Source organism: Sphaeramia orbicularis, unplaced genomic scaffold (assembly GCF_902148855.1).
Source record: "Sphaeramia orbicularis unplaced genomic scaffold, fSphaOr1.1, whole genome shotgun sequence".
NCBI lineage: Eukaryota > Metazoa > Chordata > Actinopteri > Kurtiformes > Apogonidae > Sphaeramia > Sphaeramia orbicularis.
This window is the reverse complement of record NW_021941513.1, coordinates 1,480-20,000: the sequence shown is the minus strand read 5'-3', so window position 1 is coordinate 20,000 and position 18,521 is coordinate 1,480. Positions and strand designations below refer to the sequence as shown.

Below are 18,521 nucleotides of genomic sequence, written 5' to 3'. Positions count from 1 at the left end.
AGATTTATTCAAATTCAAATCTGGTTATGTGACGGTTTGAGTTGGAAGCTGTCATTTATTTATTTGTTTTCTTTTATTAGATTGCTCGTTAGCTGTGCCAGCCAGGTCTGTCTCCTGACATTTAAGATGTTACGTCAGTCGTTTTAATTCAGTCTTTTGTATTTGCTGGAGTCTTTATTTTGGTTCTTTAGTTTTTATCCATTTGTTATCCTTCAAACTACACAAAGGATGCAAGTGTTAATTAAACCCACACCCTACACATTAAATGACAAAAAAAGAAATCACACAGTTAAACCATTTAAATTCAAAATCATATATTAAACAATGAATGCACAAAACTCACAAATTCCAAGCACAAATTCAAACATCTAGCCCCCACCCACCCACCCACCCCCAAGTCCAAACTCAAAAAAACCCCACCAACCAAGCAAAAATCCAAACTCAAAATTTCCACAACTTATCAGTCTTTAGAGAGGAAAAACGAAACAACACAAAAAAAGTTCAATTCATTTAAACAAAAAATTCCACTTCGGGTTTTCCACAGTTTCTCAAAAAGGAAATAATAATAATAATTCAGCTCGTTTCAGTTCCTCAGTAAAACTTAAACAAAAAAAAAAAAAAACACCTGCACAGTTCAGGGCTTTTAAAAAAAGACAAGAGAGCAGAAAAAAATTCAGTTCCTCTCTCTCTCTCCTCCACTGTCCTGTCACAGTCAGTCCAGTCCAGTCAGTTCCTAATCTGGTCTGGGTTATTGCTGCTGGATTGTGGGTATGAGAGCGTGACTGTCTTCTGCTGCTGTGGGATGGACGGATGGATGTGATGAAACCAATGGGAGAACGGGACGCAGATGAATGGGGTCGGGAGGCGGTCTGAAGGATTCAGCGGTCGTAGCAGTGAGTTAAACTGTCGTACTGTTGTCTGACCTATGAGCTGCGGCTCTGATGCTCCCTATACTCTGTGCCGTATCCACTCCACCGTGGAATGCAGTTATGGGGGGGCATTTAAAAACTGCCGCTAACTGCGGAAAAGTGAGGTGACGACACTGACTTGGTGACAGTTTCTGGGGTGTGTGTGGAAGATACCAGGCATGCTAGCTAAGGGGGTGTGTGTGGAAGATACCAGGCATGCTAGCTAAGGGGGTGTGTGTGGAAGATACCAGGCATGCTAGCTAAGGGGGTGTGTGTGGAAGATACCAGGCATGCTAGCTAAGGGGGTGTGTGTATGTTTGGTGCAATTTAAGCAAGTTGTCACAATTATACTGGACGATCACACACACACACACACAAAAAAACGCTACGCTGATTGAAAGACAGCGTTGTGGGTCAAATCTCAATGTTGGGCCCCCCCCAGGGACAGCGTCGGGGCCCCAACGTTCAATGACATCAGCGAGAACTCTGCACACTGACAGTGAACTGGTAGAACTGGACACAGATAGACAACACACTCAAACACACTCACAACAAAGGTTTAGGGTTAGGGTTGGGGCCCAGGCCAGGGGTCCGGTTAGGGTTAGGGGTCTGACCTGGGTCAGGGTTAGGGGTCTGACCTGGATGTCCACATGGGCACATGCCAGCTTGGTGAACTCGATGCAGCGCCCGTCGTTCACATCCCATAAACACATTTCCCTGGAAACAGAGGAGATATGAATGAACAACTGTCTGATAAGCTGATGATACACCCCCCCCACAGAACCATAAGAATGGATGGATGATGATAAAGTTCTCTGTTGTACAGTTGCTGAGGGACAGGGGAGGCGTGGCCTTACCTGCCTTAGACATGATGACATCACAGCCCAAGTAAGAGCACTAGTACTTTGGTGTAGTCAGTCTTACACAGCTGAATGGAAGACATGCAGTTTTCCTCCACTGAAGGTCCTTTCCCTTCAGTTGTGTCTGGACTGCACCAGAGCAGTCCGACAGTTGGACAATTTATGTGTACGTAGTTCAATTAAAATTTGATTTCAAGTGGTCCAGACGTCTGGACTTTATAGACAAATGAGGATCCTAAGTGTCTGTGAGTGACCTGCACTTCCAACCTGCACTACATGACCACAGATTCAGACCGTGGTCTGAACATGGTCTGACTGTCTCTGCAGGACACTTTCAAAAGGACACATGGACAGCTTTAAAATCTTTCTCCCAAATTTGGACTTGGTAAACATGATTTTTTTCAGATATCTCCAGCTCTGTGATTACTTTGTAAAGGAAATACAATGTTCTGTGACAGACTCCCTGTCACCTAATTCAAATACTGGTGGACGCCTTTAAAGGTTCCAGTCACAGAAACATCACTGGTCAAATGTATACAGCTTTGAATTCAAAAGACAATCAGGTATATTTTCATGCAAAAAATCAATGGGAGACGGAGCTGCAAGAGGAAATACCAAATGAGATCTGGTCAGAAGGATGGAAATCTAAAAACTGGACTACAAACTCACTATCATGGAGGGATTTGTGTTGGAACTGTCTGGCCTGTTTCTTTATTCCACCTGTAGGTTCATCCCATTTGTCTGGAATTCTTTTTTCCTGCTGGAGGGAGTGTGGTTTTCATTTCATTTTCATTTATTAAGATCCCCATTAGCAACTGATGATTCAGTTGCTATTCTTCCTGGGGTCACCTCTACATTACATTACAATTTTTAATTTTTACATTAATCTTACACCATTCACGCCCCCCCCCCCCCCCCCCCCCCCCCCCCCCCCACACACACACACACACACACACACACAGGACATATACAACAGCCCAATGCAATTAAAATAAATAAACAAACAAATAAGTACTATACATTCGTACTCCTACACCAACAATAGCTGTCTGATACAAATCATGAGACATCTTTCAATATTAGCAATACTCATTCCATTTCATGCCTGTTATGTAAACAAAAATGTTTTAATATCTTTTGAAAACATTTTCTATTATTTTCCAACAACAAAAACCCTGGCAATCCAGGGATTGGAACCCTGGCAAAAATGGTTCACTGGAGGCAGATCAAACATGTATTCTGCTCCTGTCCTGGTGTTGGTGGCTTTAAGGGAGAGATGATTAAAGTGATGTGTTCAGTTTTTGATGTTCATTTTCATATGTCATTGGCTACTTTGTTTTTTTAGCATTCCCCCAGAGGAATTATGTCAAAGGGACATTTATTTATTTAGAATAGTGCTGTAGGCAAAAAAAAAAAAAAAAAAGCCATAACCAAATACTGGCTTAAAAAGGATCCTCCCCCAAACTCCTTGGTGATAAAAATTGTCAACCAAATCCATTGAATGGAAATGATGACATACAATCTGCACTGACAGCAGCACAAGGGTGTGAAGAACTGGAAAAAACTGGACTTTTTCATTCAGTCGGTGGCAGTAACAGTCTGTACATGTCTGAACGGACCTGGGACCATTTCTGTTGTTTAAGTGCCTGATATCAAAACAATAAAAAAGAAAGTAAAAAAAAGAATGGATGAGTGGAGGTACCAACTCCCCCACACACAGAACCATCAGAACAGATTTGGTACCCCCCCCCACTGACCCCGCCTCTGAAGCGCTGACCATGTACTGTTTGTCGCTGCAGGCGCTGGCTTTAGACAGACAGGTGATGGAAAGAGGTGTTGTCCAAACACATGGCCCTGGGACAGATCTGGGGGGGGGGGGGGGGGGGGGGGGGGGGGGGGGGGGTGGGGGGGGGGGGGGGGGGGTGTGGGGGGGTGTTCGAAGGGTAGGGGACAAGAGAGGAGGAGAGACAAGGACAGTAGGAGACGAAGAGAAGTAGAGGGGGAGACCTGTGTGAAAGACCGTCCAACAGAACAGATCATCCATCCTATGGAATGACTGAACACACTGAGAACAGCAGAGGACCCCCCCCACCCCTCACCCTCCAGTTCAGGGGTCATGTCCCACAGACAGATCTGTCCGTCATGACAGCCGGTGATGATGGTGCTGAAGTCGTCCATCACTAACAGGCTGCTGATGCAGTGAAGTGGGCGCCGTACGGCCCCAAAGCACTATGGGTAAAACCAGACTGTTCCCAGACATGATGGACGTTCATTTATCTACAGACAGAGCAAAGCACTATGGGTAAAACCAGACTGTTCCCAGACATGATGGACGTTCATTTATCTACAGACAGAGCAAAGCACTATGGGTAAAACCAGACTGTTCCCAGACATGATGGACGTTCATTTATCTACAGACAGAGCAAAGCACTATGGGTAAACCAGACTGTTCCCAGACATGATGGACGTTCATTTATCTACAGACAGAGCAAAGCACCTATGGGTAAAACCAGACTGTTCCCAGACATGATGGACGTTCATTTATCTACAGACAGAGCAAAGCACTATGGGTAAAACCAGACTGTTCCCAGACATGATGGACGTTCATTTATCTACAGACAGAGCAAAGCACTATGGGTAAAACCAGACTGTTCCCAGACATGATGGACGTTCATTTATCTAGGGACACACCCACAGACAGATCAGTAAGCAGCAGACAAACAGGCCTGTACACTACCGGTGTGGGATCAAATACGGACCTTGTAAAATTTGGACCTATTTGGAATTTGCGCACGCGCGAGCGCAGCCTTACTGGATGTCAGGTTCAGCGACCCCCTAACCCTATCCCTAACCCTAACCCAACCCAAAAGCGCACAATTCTACTGGGCAAGGTACTTATTTCATAAGCCTCGCTGAACCTGACATCCGGTAAGGCTGCGCTCGCGCGTGCGCAAATTCCAAATAGGTCCCATATTTTACAAGGTCCGTATTTGATGCCACACCGGCCCTGTCCAAAACACACACATGTGTCCAAACAGTCAGTTCTTAGTCTGAATAAGTCTGAAGAGGAAGAACCACTAACTGGAACCATCAACTGACATAAAGAGGATTGAATCCAGCTGTATTAGAACACCTGACAGAAGGTTAGGGTTTGGGTCTAACAGAAGACAGCACCACTAACTGTAACAGTTAGAGTGAATGTTCCGAACTCTAACTGTAGAACTGTTAAAGGTGACCATTACAGGACAGATTCAAGCTAATGCTAACGTCTTTAGCTCCAGCCTTCACCGTCAGGGACCGGACAGCACCGACAAACCATGAACCGTGAATATTACCGGCTTTGTTTGTGTCTCCATTCTGTAAGTACACATTATTTATATTATTTTACACATGTTTAATGACCACAACATCAACAACACCTCAAACAGGTCGCGTCTTTGCCGTTAGCATCGCGGCTAACGGAACCAAAACACAGCATTAAAATGTAGGAAACAGGTGAAAATACCGAGCAGACAGGGCAGAGTCCAGGAGCATGTCCTCCTAACGGGCCTTCAAACACCGAACAGTCCAACCGAACCAGAGTGTTGGAGCGATTACCGGAGGAAAGAGCCGTTACAAACACCGACGAGCAGAACGACCTGCTCTGAACAGCTGATCCGGGAAAAACGTCATCAGCACATCCGTTATCATGACCTCCAAAATAAAAGCCCCGGATATCAGAACATGTTTTTTTTAACAAAATAAAACAAAACGTAAAATAACTGAATGTTTGGAAAAAATCACATTCGTTAGTTTATTACTGTTTAGAGCATAGTGCACCCCTAACCTGACCCTAACCTTGACCTCTGACCCTGACTCCTAACCCTGACTCCTAACCATGCCCCCTAACCCTAACCCTGACCCTAACCCTGACCCTAACCCTGACTCCTAACCATGACCCTAACCCTGACTCTACCCTATCCTTGACCCCTAACCCTGACCCTAACCTGACCCCTGACCCTGACTCCTAACCCTGACTCCTAACCATGACCCCTAACCCTAACCCTGACCCTAACCCTGACCTCTGAACCTAACCCTAACCCTGACTCCTAACCATGACCCTAACCCTGACTCTAACCCTAACCCTGACCCTAACCCTGACCCTAACATTGACCCCTGACCCTAACCCCTAACCATGACCCTAACCCTGACTCCTAACCCTGACCCTTAACCCTAACCTCTGACCCTGACCCTAACCCTGCACCCTAACCCTGACCCTAACCCTAACCCTGACTCCTAACCATGACCCTAACCCTGACTCCTAACCCTGACCCTTAACCCTAACCCTGACCCTAACCCTGACCCCTGACCCTAACCCTGACCCTAACCCTGACCCTAACCCTAACCCTGACCCTAACCCTGACCCCTGACCCTAACCCTGACCCCTAACCCTGACCCTAACCCTGACTCCTAACCCTGACCCCTAACCCTAACCCTGACCCTAACCCTGACCCTTAACCCTAACCCTGACCTCTGACCCTAACCCTGACCCTAACCCTGACCCTAACCCCTAACCCTGACTCCTAACCCTGACCCTAACCCTGACTCTAACCCTATCCTTGACCCCTAACCCTGACCCTAACCTTGACCCCTGACCCTGACTCCTAACCCTGACCCTAACCCTGACCCCTAACCCTAACCCTAACCCTGACCTCTGACCCTAACCCTAACCCTGACTCCTAACCATGACCCTAACCCTGACTCTAACACTATCCTTGACCCCTAACCCTGACCCTAACCTTGACCCCTGACCCTAACCCCTAACCCTGACTCCTAACCATGACCTAACCCTGACCCCTAACCCTGACCCCCAACCCTAACCCCTGACCTCTGACCCTAACCCTGACCCCTGACCCTAACCCTGACCCTAACCCTGACCTCTGACCCTAACCCTGACCCTAACCCTAACCCTAACCCTGACCCCTGACCCTAACCCTGACCCTAACCCTGACCCTAACCCTGACTCCTAACCCTGACCCCTGACCCTAATCCTGACTCCTAAACCCTGACCCATAACCCTGACCCCTGACCCTAACCCTGACCCTAACCCTTAACCCTAACCCTGACCTCTGACCCTAACCCTGACCCTAACCCCTAACCCTAACCCTGACCCCTAACCCTAACCCTGACCCTAACCCCTAACCCTGACCCCTAACCCTGACCCCTAACCCTGACCCCTAACCCTGACCCCTACCCTGACCCCTAACCCTGACCCTAACCCTGACCATGACCCCTGACCCTAACCCCTAACCCTGACCCCTAACCCTAACCCTGACTCCTAACCCTGACCCCTGGACCCTAACCTGACCCTAACCCTGACCCCTGACCCTAACCCTGACCCTGACCCTAACCCTAACCCTGACCCTAACCCTGACCCTAACCCCTAACCCTGACCCTTAAACCCTAACCCTGACCCTAACCCTGACCTCTGCCCTAACCCTGACCCTAACCCTAACCCTAACCCTGACCCTAACCCCTAACCCTAACACTGACCCCTAACCCTGACCCTAACCCTGACTCCTAACCCTGACCCTAACCCTGACCCCTAACCCTGACCCCTAACCCTGACCCTGACCCTAACCCTGACCCTGACCCCTGACCCTAACCCCTAACCCTGACCCCTAACCCTGACCCTAACCCCTAACTCCTAACCCTGACCCCTGACCCTACCCTAACCCTGACCCCAACCCCTGACCCTAACCCTAACCCTGACCCCTGACCCTAACCCCTAACCCTGACTCCTAACCATGACCCTAACCCTGACTCCTAACCCTGACCCTTAACCCTAACCCTGACCTCTGACCCTAACCCTGACCCCTGACCCTAACCATGACCCTAACCCTGACCTCTGACCCTAACCCTGACCCTAACCCTAACCCTAACCCTGACCCCTGACCCTAACCCCTGACCCTAACCCTGACCCTAACCCTGACTCCTAACCCTGACCCCTGACCCTAATCCTGACTCCTAACCCTGACCCCTAACCCTGACCCCTGACCCTAACCCTGACCCTAACCCTTAACCCTAACCCTGACCTCTGACCCTAACCCTGACCCTAACCCCTAACCCTAACACTGACCCCTAACCCTAACCCTGACCCTAACCCCTAACCCTGACTCCTAACCCTGACCTCTAACCCTGACCCTAACCCTGACCCCTAACCCTGACCCCTAACCCTGACCCTAACCCTGACCCTGACCCCTGACCCTAACCCCTAACCCTGACCCCTAACCCTAACCCTGACTCCTAACCCTGACCCCTGACCCTAACCCTGACCCTAACCCTGACCCCTGACCCTAACCCTGACCCTGACCCTAACCCTAACCCTGACCCTAACCCTGACCCTAAACCCTAACCCTGACCCTTAACCCTAACCCTGACCCTAACCCTGACCTCTGACCCTAACCCTGACCCTAACCCTAACCCTAACCCTGACCCTAACCCCTAACCCTAACACTGACCCCTAACCCTGACCCTAACCCTGACTCCTAACCATGACCCTAACCCTGACTCCTAACCCTGACCCCTAACCCTGACCCTGACCCTAACCTGACCCTGACCCCTGACCCTAACCCCTAACCCTGACCCCTAACCCTGACCCTAACCCCTAACTCCTAACCCTGACCCCTGACCCTAACCCTAACCCTGACCCTAACCCTGACCCTACCCTAACCCTGACCCCTGACCCTAACCCTGACCCTAACCCTGACCCCTGACCCTAACCCTGACCCTAACCCCTAACTCTGACTCCTAACCCTGACTCTAACCCATAACCCTGACCCTAACCCTGACCCCTAACCCCTGACTCTGACCATGACCCTAACCCTGACTTCCTAACCCTTAACCCTAACCCTGACCTCTGACCCTAACTCTGACCCTACCCTGACCCTAACCCCTAACTCTGACTCCTAACCCTGACCCCTGACCCTAACCATAACCCTGACCCTAACCCTGACCCCTAACCCTGACTCCTAACCCTGACCCTAAACCCCTAACCCTAACCCTGACCTAACCCCTAACCCTGACCCCCTAACCCTGACCCCTAACCCTAACCCTGACCCTAACCCTGACCCCTGACCTAACCCTAACCCTGACCCTAACCCTGACCCCTAGCCCTAACTCCTAACCCTAACCCTGACCCTAAACCTAACCCTAACCCTGACCCTAACCCTGACTCCTAACCCTGACCCCTACCCTGACCCTAACCCCTAACCCTGACCCTAACCCTGACCCCTAACCCTGACTCCTAACCCTGACCCCTAACCCTAACCCCTAACCCTAAACCCTAACCCCTAACCCCCTAACCCTGACCCCTGACCCCTAACCCTAACCCTGACCCTAACCCCTAACCCTAACCCTGACCCTAACCCCTAACCCCTAACCCACTAAACCCCTAACCCTGACCCCTAACCCTAACCCTGACCCTAACCCTGACTCCTAACCCTGACCCCTAACCCTAACCCTGACCCTAACCCTGACCCCTAACCCTGACCCCTAACCTGACCCTGACCCTAACCCTGACCCTGACCCCTAACCCTAACCCTGACCCTAACCCTAACCCCTAACCCCTAACCCCTAACCCTAACCCTGACCCTAACCCTAACCCTGACCCTAACCCTGACCCCTAACCTGACCCTGACCCTAACCCTGACCCTGACCCCTAACCCTAACCCTGACCCTAACCCCTAACCCCTAACCCCTAACCCCTAACCCTGCCCCCTAACCCTAACCCTGACCCTAACCCTGACTCCTAACCCTGACCTCTGACCCTAACCTGAACCTGAACCCTCTAACATTAGGATGAGCTCTGACATGAATGTGTAAAAGGTTCCAAACTCATCATAGATACTGTAAATACCCTTTCACTTATATCTTTATGTTCTAACTTATCATTAGTATTTGAATTGGAGCGCTGAGCGTTTTCACGCAGGTCATAAAATGAACGTCCTGACAAACTGTTGTCAGAACTGGATGACGTCATGAACCCATAAATAGTCTGTTCACAGATTGACAGACAGAGGCTGAAGATGCACCGGCCAGTCACAGATGCTTTCAGTCTGAACTCACTCATATGGTCCTGTTAGGGTCAGGCTTAGGCTTAGGCTTAGGGTTAGGGTTAGGGTTAGGTTCAGGGTTAGGGTTAAGGGTTAGATTTAGGGTTAGGGTTATTATCCCTTCCTTTTCTTTGTTGCTGTGTCTGGTGTGCAGTTGTTGCCCCCTCCCGCCTCCAGGGGCCTGTTTCACCAAACTAGGATAAGTGTGAAGCCTGCTACCGGACGTTAGTCTGGTTTTGTCTGTCTTTTATGTTTGTCCTGTCACTTCCTGTTTTATTTTGTAAGTTTTCCTCATGTTTCTCGTCTGTGGTCTTTACTTCCCTTCCTGGTTCGTGTTCACCTTTTCCCTGATTACTGACTCGTCCGCCCTGATGTGTTCCACCCTTTGTCTCGTTGTCTTCCCTCCCTTTTGTGTATTTATACCCTGTCCTTTCCCCTGATCAGACGTCAGTTCTGTATTCTCTTGTAGTCTACTTACCAGCGTTTTGATCCTGTCTGTTTGTTTGCCTACCTGTGTTTCGAACCCGTTTTGTCATCCTGTTTTGCCTGTTTTTGCCTGCTCCCTGTCGGTTTGTCTGCCTCCATCTGCCTCCCTGGATTTTGACCTCTTCGCCTGGTTTTTGGTACGTGAGCTAGCTTTACCCCTGTGTCCCTGTTGCCTGTCTGTTTGCTCTCCCGTGTTTGACCTGTTTCCGTCCCTGACCTTCCTCTGCTTCTCCTTAGTCGGCGTGCCGACCTCAAAACCTGGAGACTAACCGTGGGTTCGTTTCCCTCGCCCGGAGGACAAATCCCTCGAAGACTTCCTTGGCTGCTGTCCTCAAGATCCGTTCATTATCACAGCCTGTATTTTTGTGATACCTGAATTTAATAAACTCTGTAAACTTTTACATCCGCCTCCTAGTTCTGCATTGGGTTCTGGGTTCGTACTAGCAGCATTACAATAAGGGATTAAGCCGGGATATGTTGGCTATCCTGGCTCAATTTATCCATGATCTGGTTTCACAAAAGCAGGATATGTTTTGATAAAAGTTACCATGGAGATTTATTCTGTGGAGTCACCTGGTCCAGACCAGGCTAAGTTCAGGTTTATTTAATCTCATCCTGATCTCAGTAACAGTCTCCACAATGGAACCAGTGGTTCTTCCACTTGCCCATGAAACAATGGAACCTCAGGAGCTAGACCCACTGTCAGTATTTAAACGTTTGGGATTTATTAATTTCAATAATTTGAAATAAATGATTTTAGATAATTTTTCAATCATTAGATCAGTTCAGTTGTGTTTATTCAGACATTTCAACATTAGACATTTATGCAGATCCAATGTTTAAAAACTCCAGAGTCTGTAAAGGAATAGGCTGGAAGCCCAAGATCATTTGCTGACCCCCCATTCATATCAGCAAACAAAATTAAATACAATAGATCCCAATGCCTTTAGCTTAGTAACAACAGAAACAACAAAAAAACTAAACAATTCAATAGTTTGAGTGGAAAATGAAACATTCACATTATTCATCTATTTTCATGACATTTAAACCTAGTTTTAAAACATAAATAGTGTTGGACAGTCTGTGAACTCAGGACTGAACTGGTTCCAAACATTCCTCCAACACAGACTAAATGTGTTCATATGTGTTCCATATTTGTTCTAACAGAAGGTTTACTGAACACAATACTTAACTGTAACTGACAGTTTCCCACAGACTATATATGTCATATAAATATAATACACAAGAGTAACATGATGTTCCTTTATTGAATAAGGATCAGTCAAAGCATGTAAAACCATCAGCTCCTTTAAAACTGAAGTCACACAGCGACTGTACAGATAGAAAGAACAGAACCAGAACATATGACAGAACAGAAGAATAAATACACATTCAAAGGTAGAATACAGCCCACATGTCTGCACACTGAAAAAAAATACACATCTGCACACAGAAAAGAATACACGTCTGTACACTGAAAGAAATGCAAGACAAATCCATACGTAACAATGAACAGACAAATGAATGGATGCAGTAGCCTCCTGTAACACAGTACACACAGTAAACACACAGTATACAGGGTGGGGAAGCCAAATGTACACTGAACATGTAGTTGTTTTTTCTCAGCAGACACTACGTCAGTTGTTTTGAACCCAACATATACTGATGTCATAATCATACCTAACCACTATTATCCATACCTTTTCACAAACTTTTGCCCATATGAGTAATCAGGAAAGCAAACGTCAAAGAGTGTGTGATTTGCTGAATGCACTCGTCACACCAAGGAAATTTCAAAAATAGTTGGAGTGTCCATAAAGACTGTTTTATAATGGAAAGAAGAGAATGACTATGAGCAAAACTATTACCAGGAAGTCTGGAAGATACTATTAAAGAAGAATGGGAGAAGTTGTCACCCCAATATTTGAGGAACACTTGTGCAAGTTTCAGGAAGCGTGTGAAGGCAGTTATTGAGAAAGAAGGAGGAACATAGAATAAAAACATTTTCTATTATGGACATTTTCTTGTGGCAAATAAATTCTCATGACTTTCAATAAAATAATTGGTCATACACTGTCTTTCAATCCCTGCCTCAAAATATTGTACATTTTGCTTCCCCACCCTGTACACAGTATATACACAGTATACACACAGTATATACACAGTATATACACAGTATACACACAGTATATACACAGTATACACACAGTATATACATAGTATATACACAGTATATACACAGTATATAACACACAACATCTAAACAGGCCAAATCAATTTTAATTGAATAACAAAAAAACAAACACAAATCCCTCTGCCCCTGCAGGACAGATTACCTTAAATCATACACGTGAACTGAAATAATTAAACACATACTGGTCCCTGACCAGCTGACCAGCTGACCACTGCGGTCATCAGGGAAGATGGCAGGATTGTCCCAGTCTATGTGTGATGCACTTTTTTTGAGGGGGGGGGGGGGGGGGGGGGGGGGCTCCCTTCCTCCCTTCCTCCCTTCCTCCCTCCCTCTCCTTCCTCAGGCCATTGTGGAGGACAGTCCAGGCCACAGTGATGTCACATGACTTCAAGGGGGCGGAGCCTTAAGTGGTGAAGACAGTGAGAGCGTTCCTTCAGGAGGTCAAAGGTCATTTGGATCCTGGTCCTGGTCCTGGTATGGGCATGGACTGTAGGTCTGATGTGGTTCATGGGGGTCTGTGTATGGGGTCAGGAGGAAAGGATGGTAGGCAGACCCCCTGTCCCCAGGTATACCCCCTGTACCCCAGGTAGACCCCCCTGTCCCCCAGGTAGACCCCCTGTCCCCAGGTAGACCCCCTGTCCCCCAGGTAGACCCCCTGTCCCCAGGTAGACCCCCTGTCCCAGAAACACACCAGACAGTTCACCTGTCAGCACAAAACCTCAGCATCACACCCTCATAACTCCAGTTCCATCCTGGACACAGATCTGATGTAAACAGTGGTTCTGGTTCTGGTTCTGGTTCTGAACACAGGTTGTGGTTCACCTTGTGATCGGCGCTGACAGATTCCAGAGGTCTGATAGACTCAGGAGTCATGGACTGAACCAGAACCAGAACCAGAACCAGACCACTGAGACACAACACTGATGAGACAGTCAGATGAACCATCTGAAATGATCAGATGAAGAATCTGAACCCAAACACTGAACAGTGTTCATGAACCCATAAAGGCCCAGAACTACTTTAGTGTCAGTTCACTAATGAATGTTCTCTATATCTAACCTTTCTGAAGTGATTTATTCTCCATTTATTATAATATTATCTTCTGTAGTTTGTATGTGATCAATATAATCAGATCTTCTCCTATATTAATTCACTGCTCATGCAGATGTTCATTACAGCTCAGATTCCAGTTGATGGTTCTTCATCAAGAAACAGATCCAACTGAATAAACAGTGTCTGTTTCAGTCCCAGTCTGTCCTGAACTGAACATAAACCCAGTGTGTCCGTCCACTGGAAACTGATCCAACTGCATGGGTTTGACTGGAGAATCAATGTTGTAGAAGATGACGGTGTTTCCATGTCACTACGGAGCCTCTGAACGTCCAAATGGGTCATATCTGATGACCATGAAAAGATGAAGAACTGTATTTTACACCAATTATTGACATGGATTAATATGATTAGTGGATCAACAGGTGTTAAATGGTTCAGATCAGTAGATGGTTTTGTTGGTGGTGGATGTTTGGGTTTTTATGGTTCATTAACAGCTTCATAAAGTCCTGAATCCTGATCAGAGAAGTTGATTTGTCCCAATGGACTGAAGTCAGTGAGTTCCTGTGTTCCTCAGTTCTTCAGTCTGATGCAGGTCCATTTCCATCTCCAGTCAGTTGTTCTTCTAATTCCACAGCTGTTCTCACAGATGTTGCTTCACTCTGTGGCTGTAGTTGTGATGGTTTCAGTGGAACAGTCAGTGTGTGTTTGTGTTCTCCTTCCTCATTCAGGTGCTCTGCACTCCTTTACTTCTGTCTCTGGTGGTTTTTCTAACTGTGCTGCTGTTGTCTTTCTTTTTCATTCGCTCCTTTATTTCCTCATTAGACAAAAGGAGGAGTTTTGCGTCCAACGGGGTACAGTCCGCTGCTCTAGTTGCCATGGTGAATCTGTGATTGATGTCGGGGTCTATTTGAGGAAGCCGGGTGCGCGCACTTCTCCAGGATGAGTTCCACCTGCTGATGAATCCGTGTCTGTTCATCCTGGTCTGGTCTGTGTGAAACCGATTCAGCCTGGGACTCCATGTTTTGGATTCGTTGAACGCATCTCAGTCAGTCATCCTGGATGACGGAATCCTAGTTTGGTGTGAAACAGGCCCCTGGTGTCTGTTTTTAACCTCTAGGTGTCTTTTTTTTTTTTTTTTACCTCCAGGTGTCTGTTTTTTTTAACCTCCAGGTGTCTGGGTTTTTTTTTTTGTTATTGTTGTTTTTTTACCTCCAGGTGTCTGTTTTTTTTTTTTTACCTCCTGGGGCCTGTTTCACGAAACTAGGATTCCGTCATCCAGGAGGACTGACTAAGCCGCGCTCAACGAATCCAAACATGGGAGTCTAGGCTTAATCGGTTCCCAAAGACCAAGCCAGGATGAATGGACACGATTCATCCAGCCAGGTGGAACTCATCCTGGATAAGTGCACGCACCCGGCTTCCTCAATAGACCCCGACATCGATCACAGATTCACAGATTCACCATGGCAACTAGAGCAGCGGAATTTACCCCATCGGACGCAAAACTCCTCATTTTGTGTAACGAGGAAGTAAAGGAGCGAATCAAAAAGAAAGGACAACAGCAGCACAGTTACAAAAACAACCAGAGACAGCGTGGCGAAGGATTACAGACAGCCTGAATGAGTAAGTAGACAAAACACACACTGAGCACTCCGCTGAAACCATCACAGTTATAACCCAAAGAGTTCATGAACATCTGTGAAAACGGAGTTGTGAAACTGTAAGTGAAACTAACTGTAGATGTGAGTGAAACTGTGTAAATGTAACTGCATCAGACTGAAGAACTCTGATAAACAGATGAATTCACTGACTTCAGTGAATTTACCTTTGGGAGAAATAAACTTATCTGTCATACCCGCAGCCAGACGTTAGTCTGGTTTTGTCTGTCTTTTATGTTTTGTTTGTCATTTCTGTTTATTTTGTTAAGTTTCCCTCATGTGTTTGTCTGTCATCTTTACTTCCTGTTCCCTGTTCTCCCTGACCTCTTACCTGATTACCTGTCTCCGCCCTGATTTGCTCCACCTGTGTCTAGTTGTCTTCCCTCCCTTTTGTGTATTTTAACCCTGTCTCTTCCCCCAGTCAGACGCCAGTTTGTAACTCTTGTAGTTCTTACCAGCGTCTTGACCTCGTTTGTTCGTTTTGTCTGCCTGTTGTGACCCTTTTTGGATTCCTCGGTTTTTGCCTTCTGCCTGCTCCCTGTCGGTTTTGTCTGCCTCATCTGATTTCCTGGTTTCGATCTTCTCGCCCTGACTTACTGGTACGTGAGTATTGTCTAGCCCTTATGTCCTGTTGCCTGAGTGATAGCCTGCCTGTGCATGACCTGTTTCCGTCCCTGACCTCCCTTTGCTTTTCCCCAGTCGGGAAAGATACCCCAAACGCCGCTCGGGGAGACGGGCTGCCGCCCTCGAACCGGAGGACGATCAGAGGAGGATATTTCCAACCTTTATCCTCAAGATTCTGTCATTATTATTATTCTTTCACCTGTGTGTGAATAATAAATCTTTTGAACCTTATTTTTGTGTCGAGTTACTGCTTTTGGATTCGTGTTTTGTACTAACGACCATTACAGTACAAACTGGCCATAAAATGAATCCACAGAACTCACACTGGTCAAGGAGGCTATCCAGTCCCAGGGGCACAGGCTGGGTGGACATGATCAGGGCCCTCCACACCCCTCCTCGACAAGATGAACCAGCTCACTACTCAGGACGCCCCTACTCACCAGTACCCAAGCTGCGGCTGCAGCTGTGTTAGGCGGAATCGGGCCACTATCCCGCCAGTCGCGGACTCAGCTGAGCCGAACATTCGGGCAATCTAAATATTCTGGTACTCCTGACACTTGTCGTGATTTTTTTCACCCCAGCTCAGTTAATTTTTGTTCCCAGCCCGTTCGATTGCTAAAGACTCTGTTAGATTGCCTATGTGGCCAGCCTGTTGGAGGGTCCCCCTTTAAGCTATTTCAATGCTCTTTTTGAGCAAGAATCCCCTGCTTTCAGTCTTTTTCGGGCTCTTTGTTTCAGAACTTAAGAGGGTATATGACCACACCGGATCGGAGCCAATTAGCTGGTCATCAGCTCATGAGGCTAAGACAGGGAGATAAGACTATTCGGCGTATGTGAGCGCCTTTCGTTCCCTAGCGGTTGAATCGGGGGTGGAACAACCAGGCCTGATTACTGCTTTTTTGACCGGCCTAAATCGTTCTGTTGGCCGGGAGATGGTGTTTCGCCAACAGCTGCACTCCCTAGACGCCGTTCATCACCGAGCTATCCGGGTCGCAGATCAAGAATCAGTGTGGCAGTCAGAAGCACCCGAGGTCCACACTTCGACTAGTAAGGGACCTGGTCGTGAGGTGGTTCGTCTCCCAGTTGCTGAAACCGGCGGCAACAAAGAGGGAGCCAATGCAACTGGGCCGGGCTCACATCTCAGCTGAAGAACGCCGATGACGTATGGTTGAGGCTCTGTTTATACTGCGGGACAAGGAGGGACAGAGTCCGCAACTGTTACTCTAAGACCGATGCTAAGACAGGTGAGGGTCGCTACTGAGCCGAACTGTTTGTCTATCCACTGTCACTCGTCCGTTTCCTGTGGTCTTCGTGCTCTGATTCTCTGTCTCTCCAGCACCCCGTCCTGATCGATTCCGGTTTTTCCGACGCTAATCTATGGACCAGACCTGGTACTTAAGTTGGGACTCAGCTTTATCTATCCCAGCGTCCACTAGAAGCTCGAGCCCTGTATGATCACGTGATCTGCAGGATAACCCACTGTACCGAGCCGGTCGCTGTGCAGTCATGGACGGACACACTGAGAACATTAGTTTTCATATTTATAACTCTGACACTCAGCCACTAATTCTGGGTTATCCTTGGTTGCAGAAACACGAACCTTTATTGATTGGGGCACGGGGGAGGTTTATTCTGGGGTAAAGAATGTGGAGCTCATTGCAAGTTGTTAAGTACCTGTTTGTCCTCCCAAGATGCCTCAATCTCCGTGGCCCCGGTTAGTGTTCCTCAGGAAGAGGATAAGGACTTTCCTTCACTGGAAAAGGTTCCTCCATGTACCATGACCTTAAGGAGGTTTTCAGTAAATCTAAGGCTGCGGCCCTACCACCTCATTGTCCTTATGACTGCTCCATGACTTACGCCCTGGTACCTCTCCTCCTAAAGGGAGGTTATATTCTCTGTCTGGTCCAGAAAACTTAGCCATGAAAAGTACATAGATGAGTCCTGGCAGGTGGGTTAATCGGCCCTCGTCGTCGCCTGCAGGAGCAGGCTTCTTTTTGTTGATAAGAAGGATAAGTCTCTAAGGCCATGCATAGACTATCGGGGGCTTACGACATTACAACTCCGTAACAGATATCCTTTGCCGCTAATGTCATCTGCCTTTGAACTGTTACATGGGGCCAAAATTTTCTCCAAAGTAGACCTTCGCAATGCTTACACTTGGTTAGAATCAGAGAAGGAGATGAGTGGAAGACAGCATTCAACACCCCCAGTGGCCACTACGAGTACCTGTAATGCCTTTTGGCCTCACCAAGCCCCCTGTTGTCTTACAGGCCCTTGTTAATGACATGCTCCAGGGATATGCTAAATGTGTTTGTGTTTGTCTATCTGGACGACATTCTGATTTTTCCCCAGACGAGGAGACACACATTCAACATGTTCGCCAGGTGCTTCAAAAGCTACTCGCCAACCAACTATTCGTCAAGGCAGAAAAATGCGAGTTCCAACAGCTACGGTTTTCCTTCTGGGCTTCATCATTTCAGAGGGAAGTGTCCAGATGGATCCTGAGAAGGTTAGTGCGGTGAGGGAGTGGCCTACTCCTGTTTCCGGAAGGATGTCAGAGGTTTCTTGGCTCGCTACTTTTTATAGAAAGTTTATCCGGGGGTTCAGCAGTGTGGCTGCCCCCCTGCATTCTCTCAACTCTTCCA

The 18,521-nt window shown here is 47.6% G+C and overlaps 1 pseudogene; it reads right to left on the bottom strand.

The window, feature by feature from the left end:
• Positions 1-1,687, bottom strand: part of LOC115416015 (WD repeat-containing protein 7-like) — a 24,228-nt pseudogene extending 22,541 nt beyond the window's left edge.
• Positions 1,688-18,521: the final 16,834 nt, after the last annotated feature.